The sequence below is a fragment of the Podarcis bocagei genome (genome assembly GCF_964188305.1).
Source record: "Podarcis bocagei genome assembly, chromosome: 5".
Taxonomy (NCBI): Eukaryota; Metazoa; Chordata; class Lepidosauria; order Squamata; family Lacertidae; genus Podarcis; species Podarcis bocagei.
Window position 1 is genome coordinate 95,099,866 of NC_138129.1, and position 19,196 is coordinate 95,119,061.

A 19,196-nucleotide genomic window follows, 5' to 3' on the forward strand; every position below is an offset into this window, starting at 1 on the left:
GGGCATGCACACACAACAACACCACAACAGCATTATTATTATTATTATTAAAAAGACAATATGCTGAGGGACAGAATCTCAATCTCCCCAGCTGCTCCTTTCTTCCAAAATTAGAGCAACTAAAAGCAAAGGAGGACAGTCCAGTTCATGGGTAGGCAAACTAAGGCCCGGGGGTCAGATCCGGCCCAATCGCCTTCTAAATTTGGCCTGCAGATGGTCCAGGAATCAGCGTGTTTCTACATGAGTAGAATGTGTCCTTTAATTTAAAATGCATCTCTGGGTTATTTGTGGGGCATAGGAATTCATTCTTTTTTTTTCTTTCAAAATATAGTCCGCCCCCCCCCCCCCAAGGTCTGAGGGACAGTGGACTGGCCCCTTGCTGAAAAAGTTTGCTGACCCCTGGGTCCAGTTCCTTCAGCTTTCCGGCATTGGGTATTTCAGGAGATAAGCTATACCTACCCCAAATCCCTTTTCCACAAGAGTGTGGTTATGTATCAGCTATTCCCTCACAGTCTTCACCATGCACATGCAACACACACACACACACACACACACACACACACACACACACATTGCAGGGCAGCCCCAATTTCACAAGGGTTGATACATGAGGTGCCAGGATTTAAGAGTCACCAGTCTACAGTGGAAGGGTGGCGCTGTGGGTTAAACCACAGAGCCTAGGACTTGCCGATCAGGAGGTTGACGGTTTGAATCCCCGCGACAGGGTAGGCTCCCGTTGCTTGGTCCCTGCTCCTGCCAACCTAGCAGTTCAAAAGGACGTTAAAGTGCAAGTAGATAAATAGGTACCACTCCGGTGGGAAGGTAAACGGCATTTCCGTGCACTGCTCTGGTTCGCCAGAAGCGGCTTAGTCATGTTGGCCACATGACCGGGAAGCTGTCTGCGGACAAACGCCGGCTCCCTTGGCCTATAGAGCGAGATGAGCGCTCAACCCCAGAGTCAGTCACCACTGGACCTAATGGTCAGGGGTCCCTTTACCTTTAGTCTACAGTGGTACCTCGGGTTAAGAACTTAATTCGTTCCGGAGGTCTGTTGTTAACCTGAAACTGTTCTTAACCTGAAGCACCACTTTAGCTAATGGAGCCTCCCGTTGTTGCGGCCGCACAATTTCTGTTCTCATCCTGAAGCAAAGTTCTTAACCCAAGGTACTATTTCTGAGCTAGCGGAGTCTGTAACCTGAAGAATCTGTAACCCGAGGTACCACTGTACTTTCAAGAAAATGCAAGCTGTGGGAGGCACACACAATGCCCTCTCTGCTCCAGGACCTCTTCCCTCTTTCCTTATCCCTTCCACAACTCCTCCCCCCTCCTCTGTCATTCACTCACCAAGGGTGGCGGGAGAGGGAGGGCTGCAATCGTGGGGGAAACCTTGAACAGAGAACACAAACCACTTTTCCAGCGTACAGAAGATTGTGGTGGGGGCAGCAACAATTTTGCCGAAGACAGCATCATAAACTAGTCTCCTCACACCCACTAAGTATCATGGAGGGGTGGGTGGTCGAAGCTAATGACCTACGTTGCAGAGTTGTAAAAACTACCGAAGGAATGCATGCGAGAAGTGTTATATAAACCCTGACAATGACGGGGATGGTCGTTGTTCTTGTTGAAGCAGGGACTCCATCCTACTCTGCATCTGTTTACACGATCCATAAGGCTATTCAATGAACTCTTTCATATCCCCTCTCTGTTTTCTTAGTAATCCTCCTCATATGCTTTCCTCAGGGAGCATTTAGCAAGAAGGATGCGGGTGGCACTGTGTGTTAAACCACAGAGCCTAGGACTTGCCGATCAGAAGGTCGGCGGTTCGAATCCCCGCGATGGAGTGACCTCCCGTTGCTCGGTCCCTGCTCCTGCCAACCTAGTAGTTCGAAAGCACATCAAAGTGCAAGTAGATGAATAGGTACCGCTCTGGCGGGAAGGGAAACGGCGTTTCTGTGCACTGCTCTGGTTCGCCAGAAGCGGCTTAGTCATGTTGGCCACATGACCCGGAAGCTGTACTCCAGCTCCCTCGGCCAGTAAAGCGAGATGAGCGCCGCAACCCCAGAGTCGGCCACAACTGGACCTAATGGTCAGGGGTCTCTTTACCTTTACCCTGGAAAACCCACCCTTGACCCTGCTCCTCTTCTCTAAGTTGTATTTGTGATCTATATTTCAATCTGCTTTGTATTGTATGATGTGCATCGCCTAGTTTGACTACTCCCGCTATTGAAACTTACATTGGCCTGATTTCTTGGTGTGCTTTTTTTCTTGGTATATTTAATAACAAGAACTCCAACTTATTTATCGCCTAGTTTGAGGCCTCTATATCGCACACGTGTTTCCACAAACAAACAAATTATGCCAAGCAGCTCCATGACTGATGTAAAAATTGGGGTTTGGCTTTTGCTGCCCAACTCCCCATGGGACTCTGAGTCCCCAAAGTCCATGATCGGTCAGAGAAGAATAGATGGAGGCAGGATCCAGTGGAAAGCAAGGCAGATCTTTCTTTTTCTGTTGCAACAGAGTTCTCTCCCCTCCTTTCAAGGAGGGAGAGACCCTGAACAAAAGTGTGCAAGAACCTTTAAAGGTTTTGAACATTGCCCAACCCCCTTAGCCAAAGACCACCCCCCAATACATCCATACATCATAGGAAGGGGGTCTACAGCAGAAATCCTGTCTGCCAGGATACCTGAAAATGGTCACTGATTGCATTACCTACCTGAACAGCCTGGCCATTCTTTTGTGCTGCTGTTATTGCTTGAATCCAGGTCACAGGCTCCCCCTATTCATTCACCAATACGCCCTGAAGACAGGATTTGTAAGCGAAAAGACAGTGGGAAGGTTTTCCCCATTTGCCTCCCGCACTGCAGAGGAATACTTGAGGTCATTGGGAGAGTCAAAAGGGCTTCAGGATTGTTCTCCTGCACTATTTCAGGCACATGGTTTATATATATTTAGATATGTGTGCATTTATGAATATGCATTCTATATTTGAGACCTTAAAATTCTCCTAACACCGCAGTGCAGAGTGTCTTCTCTTTGCACTAGATTGTGAGCAGGGGCCTTGGAAACCGGAGCCGCGTGGGTTCATCTGGCTTAATTGCCAGAGTGACTCCTCTTCCCAACAGAGAGAAAACAGCGTGACTGGAAGGCAAGAGGCCAGCCCTAGTGCAGCCCAGAGCCTCATCCTGCAATCCAACCCAACCTGACAGGGGCACAGCTGGGGGTGCAATCAGCACAGCATCGAGCCAGCACACCCCCTCCAAGCTCGCTTGCTCCCTCCCCTCCTGCCACTGGAGTCTCTGGAACCAAGCACAGTACGAAGGAGTGGGGTGGGGAGATAGGCAGTTAATTAACAAGCCTCTTCTCCTTGTGAAACCCACTTACGTCCGGTCCCAGGAGGCAGGCTCAGAGCAGAGGAGAACAGAGTGCTCCAGCCACCAGCTGAGCAGCTGACTGTCACCATCTGGTGCGGCAGCAAACCTGAGGGGAGGGGGGTTAAAAAGAGCAATCAAGAGCATTTTGGCAGCCCTGGACTGGCAGGAGGGGAGCGTTCCACTTGATCAGCAAGATGGCTTTTGTCTGGGGACATTTTCTCTTGTGCAGGGATGCTCCTTCCAGGGCGATTTGCAAGAGACAAGACCTTTTCCTGCTCTCTGCTGCAGATAGTGGGTTGTTGGTGTTGTTGTTTAGTTGTTTAGTCAGTTTGGTGTAGTGGTTAAGAGGGGTGGACTCGTAGTCTGGTGAACCAGGTTCGCTTCCCTGCTCCTCCACATGCAGCTGCTGGGTGACCTTGGGCTAGTCACATTTCTCTGAAGTCTCTCAGCCTCACTCACCTCACAGACTGTTTGTTGTGGGGGAGGAAGGGAAAGGAGATTGTGAGCCGCTTTGAGACTCTTTCGGGTAGTGATAAAGCCAGATATCAAATTCAAACTCTTCCTCTTCACTTCTTAGTCATGTCTGACTCTTTGTGACCCCATGGACCAGAGCAGGCCAGGCACTCCTGTCTTCCACTGCCTCCCTGCAGTTTGGTCAAACTCATGCTGGTAGCTTCAAGAACACTGTCCAACCATCTCGTCCTCTTTCGTCCCCTTCTTCTTGTGCCCTCCATCTTTCCCAACATCAGGGTCTTTTCCAGGGAGTCTTCTCTTCTCATGAGGTGGCCAAAGTATTGGAGCCTCAGCTTCAGGATCTGTCCTTCCAATGAGCACTCAGGGCTGATTTCCTTCAGAATGGAGAGGTTTGGTCTTCTTGCTGTCCATGGGACTCTCAAGAGTCTCCTCCAGCACCATAATTCAAAAGCATCAATTCTTTGGTGATCAGCCTTCTTTATGGTCCAGCTCTCACTTCCATACATCACTACTGGGAAAACCACAGCTTTAACTATACGAACCTTTGTCAGCAAGATGATGTCTTTGCTTTTTAAAATGCTGTCTAGGATTGTAGCAATATTCAATATGTGCATGTGCTACGTCTCCAACCATAATGCCAAGCAGGTTGTGACAAGCGTTAAAAGGATCCTTCCAAAGCGGATCAACTTGGTGAGGGAAGAGCCGATGAGATTCAGCAGAAGGAAATGCAAGCAACAAAAATAACAATCCAAATTTCACATTCATGCTTCTTAGATCTAATTTGCCTCTAAAATATGAACAGCGTGCACAGGAAAAATTCAACTCTCTCCCTCTTTCTCTGCTAGACCTCCAAGTCGTCTAATGAATGTGATTGGCAAGTGGGCTCCAGAGAAACAAAAGGAAGTACTTATTCATGCAATGCATAATTTGATTATGGAAGTCATTGCTAGAGAATGCAATAATGGCTACAAGCATAGATGGACTCAAAGTAAGGACTCTTTGGTTAGCCGTCTAGATTAGTCATGGATAAGTAATAATGGAAGCTGCACACTTAGAAATTGTGAGCTTCTGAGCAGCAGATTTAGTGCTTGAACAAAAAGCGCAGGAAACAGTCTGGCCTGTTCTTCTGCTTTCAAGAGTGGCTTGATATGTGCAGAACTCCGCAGGTGAAGCTTTCAACGGCACAGAGACTAAGCATTTGTCACCTGCTGGTGTCTGCCGTTAAAGGCACAGCAACAGAGGCCAGATGAATATGTGCCAATCCTAGAACTAATGCCACAAAAAAGTAGCATGGGGTTACCTGAAATTTTGCATTTACATGGTACTTTAGAGTGCTCAAAGCACTTCAAAATCTCTCATTAACTCTTACAACGACCCTGTACAATAAGCTACTGCCATCACCTCCATATTGTAGAGAAAGGGTGGCTTGCTTAAGGCTAAGCTTCAAGGTTGAGATTTGAAATCAGTCACTTTCCCAGTTCACACTCTTACCACACTATCCTAACCATGTCTACTCCAAAGTAAGTCCCATTGAAATTACTGGCTAAGGTCCACAAAAGACGAATGTATTTCAAGGTGAAAACTTGAATGTTCACTTTAAGTCATTAACTGGATATTTTGGAAGGGACTGGAAGGGGCAACTTTTATGATATGGTACCAAAAGGTGCAGCAGACTGCTTTAAATGAAAACTTACAAATAAGCTAAAAATGGCAAGAAGATATATAACATGGATAAACTTACGGCAGAATGGTGCAATTTTATTACATACATGAACAAGCCATGCAACAGTGGGCTTCCTATGGCATAAAATATTTTGCCTGGTTTGGCTTCTGATACTGAGCTATTTTTCTTTTCTTTTACTGGGTAACCTGGATTTTGTACTTTCTTTAGTTATGTTCTGTAACATGGCTATATTCTGCATTGCATCATAGTTATTGAGGAGTGGATGATTTGTGTGTTGCTGTTTAAGCTTTACAAAGAAAAGCAATATGTGTCTTTTTAATAAAAGTAAGTCCCACTGAATTCAATGGGGCTTACTGCCAGGCAAGTGGGGTAAGGACTGAAGCCTAAGCCACTATATTGTGCTAGCTCTCGGTTCATAAGAAAAGTCCAGCTTCTCAGCCTGTTGTTTGAACTTGTGGTGATCAGTGCCAGTCCCTACGTGGCTTGTGGCTACAGCTTGTGCCAAGTCAGAGAAACCCTGCATCTGGAAATGTTCTTCCCACACAGTTTGCCGATGCTCAGAGATCTTCTCCTCATGCCAAGAAAGCATCTTTTTGAATGGAACCAAATTTAGTATGCAAACTGAAATCTCTCGGGTACAATGAGCATCCTTCCAGGTGCAAGGTCTTTTAAAGAAATAAAAATTGGCAAAATAAAAATTGTGCCTTTGCAGGGCTGGGAAGGCAAGAGTTCACCGGCGCAAAGAAATCACATTAGACAGTTAAAACAGTGTGGTGTTAAAGTGTCAAAGTGTGCTGCTCAGCGAGATTTCTCTGTCTTCCTGCAAGTCTCACTGAAATCTTCTAGATTTGTAGGCGTCACAATAATAATAATAATAATAATAATAATAATAATAATAATAATAATAATAATAATAATTTATTATTTATACCCCGCCCATCTGGCTGAGTTTCCCCAGCCACTCTGGGCGGCTTCCAATCAAGTGTTAAAAACAATACAGCATTAAATATTAAAAACTTCCCTAAACAGGGCTGCCTTCAGATGTCTTTTAAAAAGAAGATAGCTGCTTATTTCCTTCACATCTGAAGGGAGGGCACTCCACAGGGAGGGCGCCACTACCGAGAAGGCCCTCTGTCTGGTTCCCTGTAACCTCACTTCTCACAATGAGGGAACCGCCAGAAGGCCCTCGGTGCTGGATCTCAGTGTCCGGGCTGAACGATGGGGTGAAGACGCTCCTTCAGGTATACAGGACCGAGGCCGTTTAGGGCTTGAAAGGCCAGCACCAACACTTTGAATTGTGCTTGGAAACGTACTGGGAGCCAATGCAGATCTCTCAGGACCGGTGTTATGTGGTCCCAGTGGCCACTCCCAGTCACCAGTCTAGCTGCCACATTCTGGATTAATTGCAGTTTCTGGGTCACCTTCAAAGGTAGCCCCACGTAGAGTGCGTTGCAGTAGTCCAAGCGGGAGATAACTAGAGCATGCACCACTCTGGCAATACAGTCTGCGGGCAGGTAGGGTCTCAGCCTGTGTACCAGATGGAGCTGGTAGACAGCTGCCCTGGACACAGAATTAACCTGCTCCTGGACAAGAGTCCTCCTAGGCTTTTAATGCATAGGAGGGAATTTTGATGGGGGTGGCTTCTCCTGCCAATGCAAGAAACACTACAATGAGAGGACTTGCTCCCAGTTTATTTGCTGCCTATATTCTCTTCCTCTCTCCAAATGTCTAAACTTATGTACTGCCAGATGTATATCTGTAAACTTGTAAAGAATAAATTCACCTATGGAATTCACTGCCAAAAGGCAGGTTGGAGGTCACTCATTTATATGGCCTTTTAAAAGGGGGGGAGGGGACAATTCCCTGAAGGGCGGAGCTAACAGCTCAATGGATTCTCCATATTCAGAGGATTGGATGCCTGGATGCTGGGGCTGTGGAGAAGGAGGGCTTTTCCCTTTGTATGCTGCTCAAAAGCTTTCCAGACCAACTTGGCACACAACATTTTGCCGCCTGATGGTGCCACCCAACAGCACCAATTCCACATACAAAAGCCAATTGGATTGGCAGAAGACCATGGCAACAGGACAACATTGTCCACTGCAGTTGAGGGCAGCAGGCTATTTTAGAGGGATGCTACCACACAGAGAGCTCTGTCCTTCAGCACCTCACCAAGGCTCCTTGCTCCTCAGCATTTTCTGCCTCAGTCTGCCAAATAGTAGGGCCGGCCCTGTTAGATCAGATCACCTTTAGCTTGATAAAAGAAGACCTATCTTATGCCTGTTTCACCTTTAGCTTGATAAAAGAAGACCTATCTTATGCCTGTCCAGAGTTGAACCCTTACCCCAAGGTGATTCTTAGCAGCCATTCTGTTATGTCACTTAGCCTAAAGCAACTCTACTTCCCAATTTCCTTTCTTCCCTGCAGAGTAAAAGGTTTGCCATAATGTAACCAGCTAACATCAAATTTACCCTTACGACACTCCAGCCCAAGAGAAGAAGCTCTTGACGTTATGAGAACAAAACAGCATTCATTACAGCACTGCTCTCATGTTATGCTCCTGTTGGGAAGTATGTCTTGGGAGACGCTGGCCCCCTTCCCCAAGTCTTCTGTTTGCTTTAAGTACAAAACAGAGATAGGGCTCTGAGAGAAAGGGGAAGGGTAGCTTTAAAAAAAATTGTGTGGCTTTAAAAAAAAATACATTTCAGCTGTCACTAAAAAGTCATCAGTGTCTCTTTGAGTGAGTGAGTGATTCACACCCCTGTATGAAAAGTTTCTGAGTCATTGTATGGGATTTAAGTGGGTGGGCTGCATTGACTCAACCTTCAAGCGGGAGTGTGGGGTGTTGAGAGACGTTGCAAGTCAATATCAATATAAGAGTTATATTTATATTGAATAAGATATTGATGCCTTCCCACTGGGCAGTATTCAGTTCAGGTCCTGGGCTCCAATTTTTCCCCACCACAAAGCTTTGCAAGGTGAGCAAGACTGAAAACAGGAGAGCAAATCAATCCAGACATTGGCAAGGGGGTGTCATTATTCTATTAAGGGCTGTCTGGACCTCCTTTACTCCCAGCCCTCTGTCAAAATGCTCCATCCATGTATCCCAGACTTATGTTTCATTTCTCTCACTGCCAATCCAGAGTGCTGGTTTTGACCAATACAAAGTTTTATTTGACTCTGGGCTATGACACCTTTCAGACCACCTTTCAGCTGGCCTGACCCTCATCACTGGAGGCCCTTCTGTGGGTGCTTCTTCCAAGAGAAGAAGGGTGGTGGCAAGAGAAGGGGTCTTTCCATTGGAAGCCCCACACCCCCAATTTGTAGATCATTCTCCCCTGGGAAGCTCACCTGGCCCTGACATTGTCATCTATTTAGCACCAAGTGAAGAAGGCTTTATTCTCCCAGGAGTTTGGAACTGGAAATTGTTCCGGTTGTCATCTTATTTGGGCATCAGCTTGTGTTCACCCAGTTGTTGAGTGGGGAGTTTTTTTCCCCTGCCTTGAGACTGATTTTTTGTGGTGAATTTTTAAGTATTGTTTTCCAACAGGTATATTTTATGCCTTGTCATTAGGAGTTTTGCTACTTCTTTTAGCTGTTTCATTCATTCGTTCATATACGTGCATGCATACATCAATGTTTTTCTTTCAGAAGTCTAATATGCGGGACAAAGCTCCCCCTGAAATGCACTGCTTCTTCTACCCCTCAGGTCAAGGGGATTTTGTTTTTTTTCCTGGAAGCAATGAACACAAAAATGACTGCTAAACTTCCACTATATTTCCAGAAGTGCATTTTACATCACGTGAAAGACAACATGAAATGAGGATTATCTGGTGAGGAAACACCAGGAAAACTGAATAAAACGCTGTCTAGATGCAGCCAGTGGTGGAGCAAGCTGATCAGATGCCTGGAGCAGCACCCGTGCCCCGTGCCCAGGGGCAGGGGCAGCCGCCTGTGGGACGGGGCGAGCCGGGGCAGGACGCTCCGTGGGGCCTCCAAGAAGTCTGCCTGCCTCCTCACACTCAGCTGTCAGGAGGACTGTTTGGGGAAGTGCGGAGCCTGTGGGTGCCCAAGCCACTGTGTCACTCCCAAGAGAGTGTCTCAGGCGCGCTGCAGGCCCCGCAGTGAGTGCCTCCTGGCATTTTGTAACCCCCCCCCTCAGTGGTGACACCCGGGGCGGACTGCCCCCACCGCACCCCCTTCCTCCGCCCCTGGATGCAGCCCAAGTTTACAAAGTGCAGACCTGCCTGAATGGAACATCCTTAGAAGGCAAGGCAAAACATTCACCTCTCATGAAACCACTTAGTAAAATTGTTTGAGGAAGGTTTAACTCTGCAGACTGAGCAACTGCTCTTTGGGCTAGGAAAGAAACACTAGCCATGGGAGAAAGCACTAGGCTGGAAGCTGTACCTGGGATCCGAAATGGATGCCAGGAAAAAGCCGCCCTGGCAAACATAAGCCACAGAAACTCTTCAGCAACCATCACACCGATATTTTCAGCAGGAGGTAGAAACTTCCTCTCTCTTGCCAGACAATGCCACTTCAAAATACAGGGGTATTTGCTGAAGGAATAGTGTAATTATTCAAGCTGGCCCAATTCCTAGATTACAAGCTGCTATTTCACATACCATTGAACAGCATGTGGCCCTTTAGCACATGCTAGAACAAGTGACTAGTTACTAGAAAAGTGGTCCTTTCCAATAGCGGAATGCCATATCCACTGGCAGGATATCCATGCCTCCCTGTACCCAACTTGCTCCAGCTTCTATTTCCCACATAGACATCTAATTTTGGAGTCCTTATTTAAAGTGCCCATTTCTACTTTTAAAATCTTTTCAGTTTATCTTACACCCCGCAAAATGAGCATTCTGTTGGCAATTGGTCTCCCTTAACAGATGCAACTGGACTGTTTTGAGGTACTTATTTTAAAATAAATAATAGTACTAATAATAACACCATAACACATGCGCAGTTTTGGAATGCTTGAAAATAAACAGCTCAGTTACACTGCAAAATGTAGAACACTGCATCTAAGATGCGCCTGGTCCTCACCAAGTCAGTAAACCAATGCCAGGACTGTGGGTAAAGGGACCATATGATGCATTGCTCTTACGAAGAAAGGCCTTAGCTCAGTGATAGAGCACCTGCTTATCATGCAAACAGTCCCACGTTCAAACCCCAGCCTCTCCAGGTAGAACTGTGGGAGCCCCCCGTCTGAAATCTTGCTGAGCTTCTGCAAGTCAACATTGGCAATGCTTTTCTAGACGGACCAACATTTTGTTTCAGTATATGGCAGCTTCCTTTGATCCCTCCATTTGAGGAAAACAACATTACAGTACAGGTGTCAGGGTGAAGGGATCGCCTTCTTCCTAACTTGTCAGTTTTCTTTTTTTTTAATGATATTTATTAAGGTTTCAAAGAAAAGAATTACATGAATTTAAAAAAAGAAGAGAAAAAAGACAAAATTAAAAGTAAAAGAAAAAATACAAAATACAAAAAAGATAAAAATCACTTTAAAAAATACATCAGTCTTTCCATACCTTACATTCATTTCCTTGTTTCCCTGACCTCCTCACGCCTCCCTTTTTTGAATTCCAATTCAGTTAGTTAATTCAGCAATTTCTTTCCCTCTTTGTTTTTATCTTAGTCCTTTAACATAATATATTATAACTTTGGATTCTCACCTGTTAACAATCCATTTTTACATACACCTTTATAACATTGCTGCTTAAACCACTTAGCTTCATTCTGACATTCTAACATTCATTAATTGTCAGTTTTCTTTGTACTATTGGGCTTTGTGCGAGCTCCCACCTGCACTCTGACACAAGTTGACCATGACAAAGAAATCTGGACCACAGAATCTGGTAGCATCCCTTGGAGACTAGGAACGAAGCGCACTGTTTAAAGCACATTCAAAGCACATTCCTCCAGCCTCAAAGAATTGTGGGCAATGCAGTCCACCCCTCACAGAGCCAAAATTCCCAGCCACCCTGAATGAACTATGGTGCCCATAATTCTTTGAGGGGGAAATGTGCTTTGAATGTGCTGTAATGTATAATTCTATCTCTCTCGCCCCCTCTCTCACACACAAACACACACAAAAACTTCTGTAAAATGTTATTACCAAGAAAATGTGTGCAATATCTTTAAGAGGGAGCAGTGAGAGAACATCCCTAGAAGCGCAGAGGTGTTGCAGGAACAACTTATTTTCTTGGTGGGCACAAATGGCAGAGGGGCACGCAATGGGGAGAGGTAGAGTTCCACCCCAGAACTCATGTCACAAATTGCAACAACAACTATTAAGTCAGAGGTGTAGCACAGCACTCCACTCCACAGTTCAACTCACAGTGCAACAATTATGACGGGGGCTCGGGGGGGGGGGAGTGCATGACCCTTTGCCCCAAACCACCCCAGTATTGTGGGTCCAGTTCTGCGGAACACTCTCCAAATGGTTAATAGAGAGACCCCCATCTCTGTTGAATTTTGTGAAGACTTTTGAAATTTCAGCAGTAAGCTTTTCTGATTTTATGGTTAATCTTAACTGGTTTATCTCTGTCTCTCTTTTGTAAGCTTGTTGAATGCTCCATAGAAGCTACACTGCTGTGAGTATATAAATGGTTTAGATAAATAAATGAAAATAGAAAGCTTTTTTAGAAATAAAAAAGTAAAATAAGCAATATGAGAACTTTGGTACTGTTTTGGGAGATAACATTGTCTGGACTACTGATAACAAATGAATGAGCTAACACAATTTGCATTTGGGGAAAGCCTTCCTCAGAAAATAAGAGAAGCTGGAAACCTTTGGACATACAACACGAGAATATCTTTTAGACTCCCCACAGGCCTTGTCTGCATGTGAGCATTGTTAATGTGGGATAGAAAGTGCATGAGCATGCTGTTTGAAATTTGTAGCAAGTATACAGTGGACATTCAAATTTCAGACATGGGCAATGCACCCTACACTGTCTGGCGTGAATGTGCCTCTACCTCCTTAAAAAATAATAATAAGTGACTTGGATACACAGCCTTGGCTGCTCTCCATGGTGCTGAAATTCTGCCTCTCTGCCCCACATACCAACTCACCCTTAGCAAAGAATGAACTCTTCTTCCCTAATTCATTGGTTTTTAAAATAAAGAAATATAAACTCCACACACACACCGTCGCTGCCAACAAAAAAAAAGCCAAAGAAATTGACAAAAGTTAGAACCCCATTCAAAGACACTTGCAACGGAGCCTCAAGGATTCTTGTGAAAATCATTTCCAAGTAAACATACACAGTTTTGGGGCTACATATCATGGAATTAACCAATATACCCAATTTACATAATTATTTCAGCTGCTGCATTTTATAGCATAGTCTGAGAATTTTGGTTGCTTAAGTACAGCATTCTGGAACTCCCTAAATGTGCCTCAGTACCCCAAGCCAAATTAGCCTACATAATGCATATTGTAATGGGGGCATAAGCGGAGAGGTTGTGTGAGCAAGATAAGCTAAGCCCTTGGTGCCCCCAGGGAAAAGCTACATTTTACATGGATCTCCATATTCCAGTAAGTCAAGAGAAAGAGGGGCAATGTGCTGCAGCAGGGAGAAGGAAAAAAAGGAAAGTGATGGCCAGTATTTCCCATCAAACACTGATTTGTAATAGAAGATACAGGAGCCAGAAAAGTTACAGAATCAGAATAAACGTATCAAGATCCCAAATCTTGGGACCAATTATTCACACCAGCATAATTCAAGACGTCCTAACTAAGGACTCCTCTCTGAGTTAGTCTTGCAGAAGCAAATAGGAAATGAAAAGGGACATCAAATAAAAAGCTAACTTTAAAATTAAAAAAGTCTAGGAAAACAATATCACTTTGGATATAGAAGGCTGCTGTATTGACACATGGTAACGAGGTCAGATTCTGCTATGAGGATCAGAATCTCTAAATTGATGGAGACAGAACAGATTACAGGAGAAGGAGAAGTCAGCCTAAGGGTTTCCACAGCAGCATATTCCTGAGACGTCGCCAGTGAGCTGGCTGCAGCGAACACCAAGCCTTTTTGTGTTATGATCCACAACCCACTTTTGCCAGGTCTAAGAAGTTGGCACTAAAGTAGATTTACTATATATCTATATCTATATATCTATATCTATCTAATCTATATCTATCTATCTATAAGGTAAAGGTAAAAGGACCCCTGACCATTAGGTCTAGTCGTGACCAACTCTGGAGTTGCGGCGCTCATCTCGCTTTATTGGCCGAGGGAGCCGGGGACAGCTTCCGGGTCATGTGGCCAGCATGACTGAGCCGCTTCTGGCGAACCAGAGCATCACACGGAAATGCCGTTTACCTTCCCACCAGAGTGGTACCTATTTATCTACTTGCACTTTGACGTGCTTTCAAACTGCTAGGTTGGCAGGAGCTGGGACCGAGCAATGGGAGCTCACCCCTCGCGGGGATTCAAACTGCTGACCTTCTGGTCGGCAAGTCCTAGGCTCTGTGGTTTAACCCACAGCGCCACCTGCATCCCTATCTATCTATATATATGAATATATATAGACTCTCAATAGAAAAACTTTTTAAAAATAACATGCTGAAGTTAAAATGCCGGGCAGCTCAGGGTAGACTAGTAGGTGTGAGCAAAGTCACATTCACTGTATTCAATTGTGCTCTGCATATTCCTGAGAGACATTCTCTCTTGCATAGGCTGAACTTTTGGCCTTGCTTTGTATTTAAAAATGACAACTTCTCTCAGAACTCAGGGTATATGTGCCTGCGCATGGAAACATGCATCTGACAAAGTGGGCTGTGTTTGTGTGAGATTTACTTACTAATAAGTGTGTTTAGGATTGCAGCCCAAAATCTGCCATTGCTGTTCTGCTCTCTTTGCTAAAGTTAATTGACTTCCTCCTCGCTATATGCAAATCTTACCTGGCTCAGTTTAATCAGATTGCAGAGGGAACCTCTATAGCAACTCAGTTCAAAAAAAATGCACCTTCCCTCTTTATGCTACAATGTGACATTTGGCTTTCCTAATGATCTTTAGTATTCTACTCACCTGATTTACCCTAAGTCTCTTCCAGATATACTGCGTTGCTGCTTCTTTATTTGTATTTGTACTTCTGTTATTTTTATTTTATTGATTTGTTTGACTTCAATAAAAAAAGAATTAAAAATGTAAAAGTTTTTTTTTACAAATTTAATTAAAAATGGTTGTTTTTATTGCACCTTGTTTATTCTACGAATAACTTTATTGAGGAAACTTGTTTTTTAAGGAGCAGCACAATTTTGTTGAAATGCATCAAAACAAAAGCAATCTTGAAAAGGTAGATATTGTCCACCAGTAATATACTGTAGAAAGGTAAATGATAATCTTCAAATTGCAACGCCCCCCAAAAAGACAGAATAGATATGGCAAGTTTTAAGAAGCTAGTACAGCAGGAAAGGCAATCTGATTAGAGGAAGTGGTTAAAAAAAACTCCAGCTTCCCAGACTATATGGGACTGGCAGAAATGACTGGCAGAATCCGAGACCAGGGAAGAGAGACGGCGGAAGAAGATTGGAAGAAATTCAAGGACTATCTTGGGAAATATTACAAAATTAGTGAATGTTAGAATGATGTTGGTTAGAATTTAAGTGGTTATTAGCTGTAATGATTAAGGGGGAGAAAGAAAGGTGGAAAATTAAGTGAAAATTAATGGCGAGGATTTGCTGAATGAATAATTTGAATTGGAATACAAAAAGGGGAGGTCTGAGAAGTAAGTTAAAAGAAAATAAGTGAATGGAATTATATGTGTTTTTATTTTTGTATTTTTGTTTTTTGTTTTTTGTATAACCTTTGAAAAGTTAATAAATATATTATAAAAACAACTCCAGCTTCCCTAATGAGTGAGTGCCTCAAGAGTGTGTGAAGCACTGCACGCTCAACATAAGTCTAACCTGAATCTAGTTTAGGAATCAAATAGTTGAGGATTGGGGAGCAAAGGCAGCCATGGTAGCTGAAAATGCAATGGCTATTGGCAAAAGTCCTGTGGAAAACCTTTCAGTACATAAGATGCTACTGAATTTGACTATCTATCCCATGGGTAGGCAAACTAAGGCCCGGGGGCTGGATCCAGCCCAAACGCCTTCTAAGTCCGGCCCGCGGACAGTCCGGGAATCAGCGTGTTTTTACATGAGTAGAATGTGTGCTTTTATTTCAAATGCATCTCTGGGTTATTCATGGGGCATAGGAATTCGTTCATATATTTTTTTCAAAATATAGTCTGGCCCCCCACAAGGTCTGAGGGACAGTGGACCAGCCACCTGCTAAAAAAGTTTGCTGACCCCTGATCTATCCCATGAGTGGGGAAACTGTGGTGCTCCAGGTGTTGCTGCACTACATACAACTTCCATCATCCTAACCATTGGCCATGTTGGTCGGTGCTAAGGGCAACTGGAGCCAACAACATCTGTATGCCAAAAGGTTTGGCATTCGTTATCTCTAGCCCATTATTATCTGCACTGTGTGGCAGAGTAGCTCTCATGTAGAGGCCCAACCTTGCACCCAGAGGTTTTTTAAAAAAACAAAAATGCCAAGGATTGGAGCTTCACATGCAAAGGTGTCATTCAGTTATGGGCTCCCTCTGATCAGCCATGGCCATCAGACACTGCTGGGCTGTCCACCTTAGATGCCCAAATGTCTCTGGTCATCCCTGAGGTCCTCTAAGCTGTCTTACTGGAATAGGAAGGATGGGGAATTTGCCAATTCCAACTATTTGCCACAATTTGCCACAACTATTACTCTTGAGCAGCCCTGCTGAAAATCAGAAGGACCTTTTGTGTGGCAGTAGTTAAACCACAGAGCCTAGGGCTTGCCGATCAGAAGGTTGGTGGTTTGAATCCCCGCGATGGGGTGAGCTCCCGTTGCTTGGTCCCTGCTCATGCCAACCTAGCAGTTCAAAAGCACATCAATGTGCAAGTAGATAAATAGACACCGCTCTGGCGGGAAGGTAAACGGCGTTTCCGGGCGCTGCTCTGCTTCGTCAGAAGCGGCTTAGTCATGTTGGCCGCATGACCCGGAAGCTGTACACCAGCTCCCTCGGCCAATAAAGCGAGATGAGCGTGCAACCCCCGAGTCGGTCACGACTGGACCTAATGGTCAGGGGTCCCTTTACCTTTACCTATCAGCAAGGCCTTAAGGAGCTGCCCGGGTGCATCATTCTCAAAAGAATTTTCCCGATTTTGTTGGGGCCCAAAGGTTCCCCACTCCTGCTCAAAAGCGCTTGATGCTTTGATTTTGCAAAGGGTTAAAGACAGGTCAAAAGGTTTTAGAACAAGGTTGGTCATCTCTTTTGGGAGGAGAGCATTATAGATTGTGGTCTATCAGTTGCCATTTTGCTGTGCAAACTGACTTCTCAGAAGTGGTCTGGCTCCAAAATAAAGATTCTGCCATCTGCCCATTTGGAATTCACAATTATGAAGAACATGTGTTCAGGCATAGCATTAGATTAAAAAAATCAGTGAAGAGATTCAAGACTAAAACATACAAGATCTGTGTTCCTTTAAAAAGTTTGCCTGCTACTGTTGTTGTTGTTGTTGTTGTTGTTGTTGTTGTGTGTATGTGTTGGGGGGGTGCAACCATTCCTTGATTAAATTTTGATGGAGTTGCTAGGGGCCAGATAAAAACTGCCCCATGTATTATGGGTAGCCAATTTGCCAATCCCAGTTTATTTAAATTATATTGGCCCAATATCCAATATTAATTGGATATTGGGTCAATTGTAGGGACTTTGCAAGTCTTCCGAGGTTACTGGTGAGACCAGCATGACTAGCCAGGGGACCAGCATAAACTTCTTGAATTTTCTGCTACTGAGGAAGACCAGAGTGAGTCAATTTTTTCTAATGAAAAACATTTCATGACTGTGCTACTGTGACTACAGAATATTGCAGTAGTCAAAGCTTTTTATACATTTGTCCCAAAGAACGGTGCTCTCAAATCTATCCCTAATTGTACTGAGAAGAGGATGAGACCAAGAAAAAAGCTTTCAGAAAACTGATTCACCCAACGAAAGGAGAAATGATTCATGTATGGTGTGATGGGAACACTTTTACAAAGCACAGGGCTGGAATGTGACATGAGTTGGCTAAGAAGTCCTCTCCAGGAGCCCCAATGAATGGAAGTCCAAAAAAAATTGTGAATGGAAGCAGATGATGACAACTCCAACATTAACGAGGCAGCAATTAAACAAGTAAATTGCTGTGTGATGAAATATGCAAACCAATATGATGCTAACTTAATTGTGGGATAGGAGGGGGAAAGAAAAACTAAGGCATAAGAATTCAAGCAATTAAGGAACCATTTCCCTTACATCCTGCAAGTTCTGAAAAGGGTTAACCGTCCATCCATCCACCTGTGACTCTGGTGGATTTCTTAGCTGCAGTTCACCTTAAAAGGATCCACCTTAAATGGATGAGTAACCTCCAAATGTAGGAAGGCTACCTTAATAAAAACTTTCTCCAGCCAGAGCAAAAGCATCTTCCTTTTAAAAGTTCCACTTACAAACTTTGGGTGGGGGGTGAAAGTACAAGAAAAATCCACCTGTAAAAGAAGCCAAAGTAAACCCCCAAGAAACACATGGCCAGTATAAAACAGAAGACAATACTCCTAAGGATTGCAAAGAACCCGTTCTGACCAGGTTGCTGTACCTCTAAATCAATATTAGTAAGAAAGCACCTATACATAATTCCAAAGTTCCTAGCATTGCCATAAAGAAATGATAGCACGAAAGCCAAAAGGATTGGGGATGGAATTCTGCAACGATTAAACCTATTCTTTAGATCAAAGGCAAAATGTAGCCACAGTTCACTCAAAGGGAAATTGGGGGAACTGGAAGCCAGCCAGCCATTCCTTTCCAACAGGTAGCAGCAGCATTACACTGAGATTAGCTACTACTCTAGGATTCCTTCTTCTGCAAGGTATAAAACACAGAACGCCAAACAAGGGGGGAAAATTAAAGAGGCATTACCTACTTTTAAGTAAGCTAGCAATCTACCCCAGACAGCCATTATTGCAAACAGAGGGACTAAAATAAGCTCTTACCTTGAATAACATGCATAGCTCCTGGAACTAGGCTGTGATATTATCCCAGAGACATTATTTGTAATAGAAAGATAAAATAAGACTGAAGGAAGGAGGAGAGACGGAGGGGAAGAGAAGAGGTGGAGGGAAATAAATAATGAGAAGAGGACTTGGGAAGGAGCGGAAAAGGGAAAGGAGGAGAGGTGAGAAGGGGCAAAAAGGAAAGGAGGAGACGGGAGGAAATGAAAATAGAGACAGTAAAAAATCTGTCTCCTGCCCACACGGTGGAAAAGAAATTTCTGACAAGCAGAGAGAGAGAGAGAGAGAGAGAGAGAGAGAGAGAGAGAGAGAGAGAGAGAGAGAGAGAACACTCGCACACATACCAGAGGGGGCAGACAGGGGAATAACAAAGCAGAACAAGGGAATCAAGAGGAATAAAAAATGGTAAGACAAATGTCTAGACCCAAAGCATACAGAGGAGATGGGGAGGTGGAGAGTGAAATTGAGGGTTTGCCGGGAGTGCCATGCTATTTTGCATAATTAGAGTAGTAAACAGCCATGTGTCTGGCAATTTAGATCAGCTGAGTTGTTAAGAATGTGGGTGAATTTGACAGGGAG

General features: G+C 44.3%; 1 protein-coding gene across 1 annotated transcript in view; it reads right to left on the reverse strand.

Annotated features, from left to right (window-relative positions):
- CACNA1E (calcium voltage-gated channel subunit alpha1 E) overlaps positions 1-18,864 on the reverse strand; it is a 497,143-nt gene extending 478,279 nt beyond the window's left edge. Inside the window, 1 exon segment of the mRNA XM_081194559.1 lies at positions 18,600-18,864. The gene's annotated coding sequence lies outside the window, so the exon portion shown is untranslated.
- Positions 18,865-19,196: the final 332 nt, after the last annotated feature.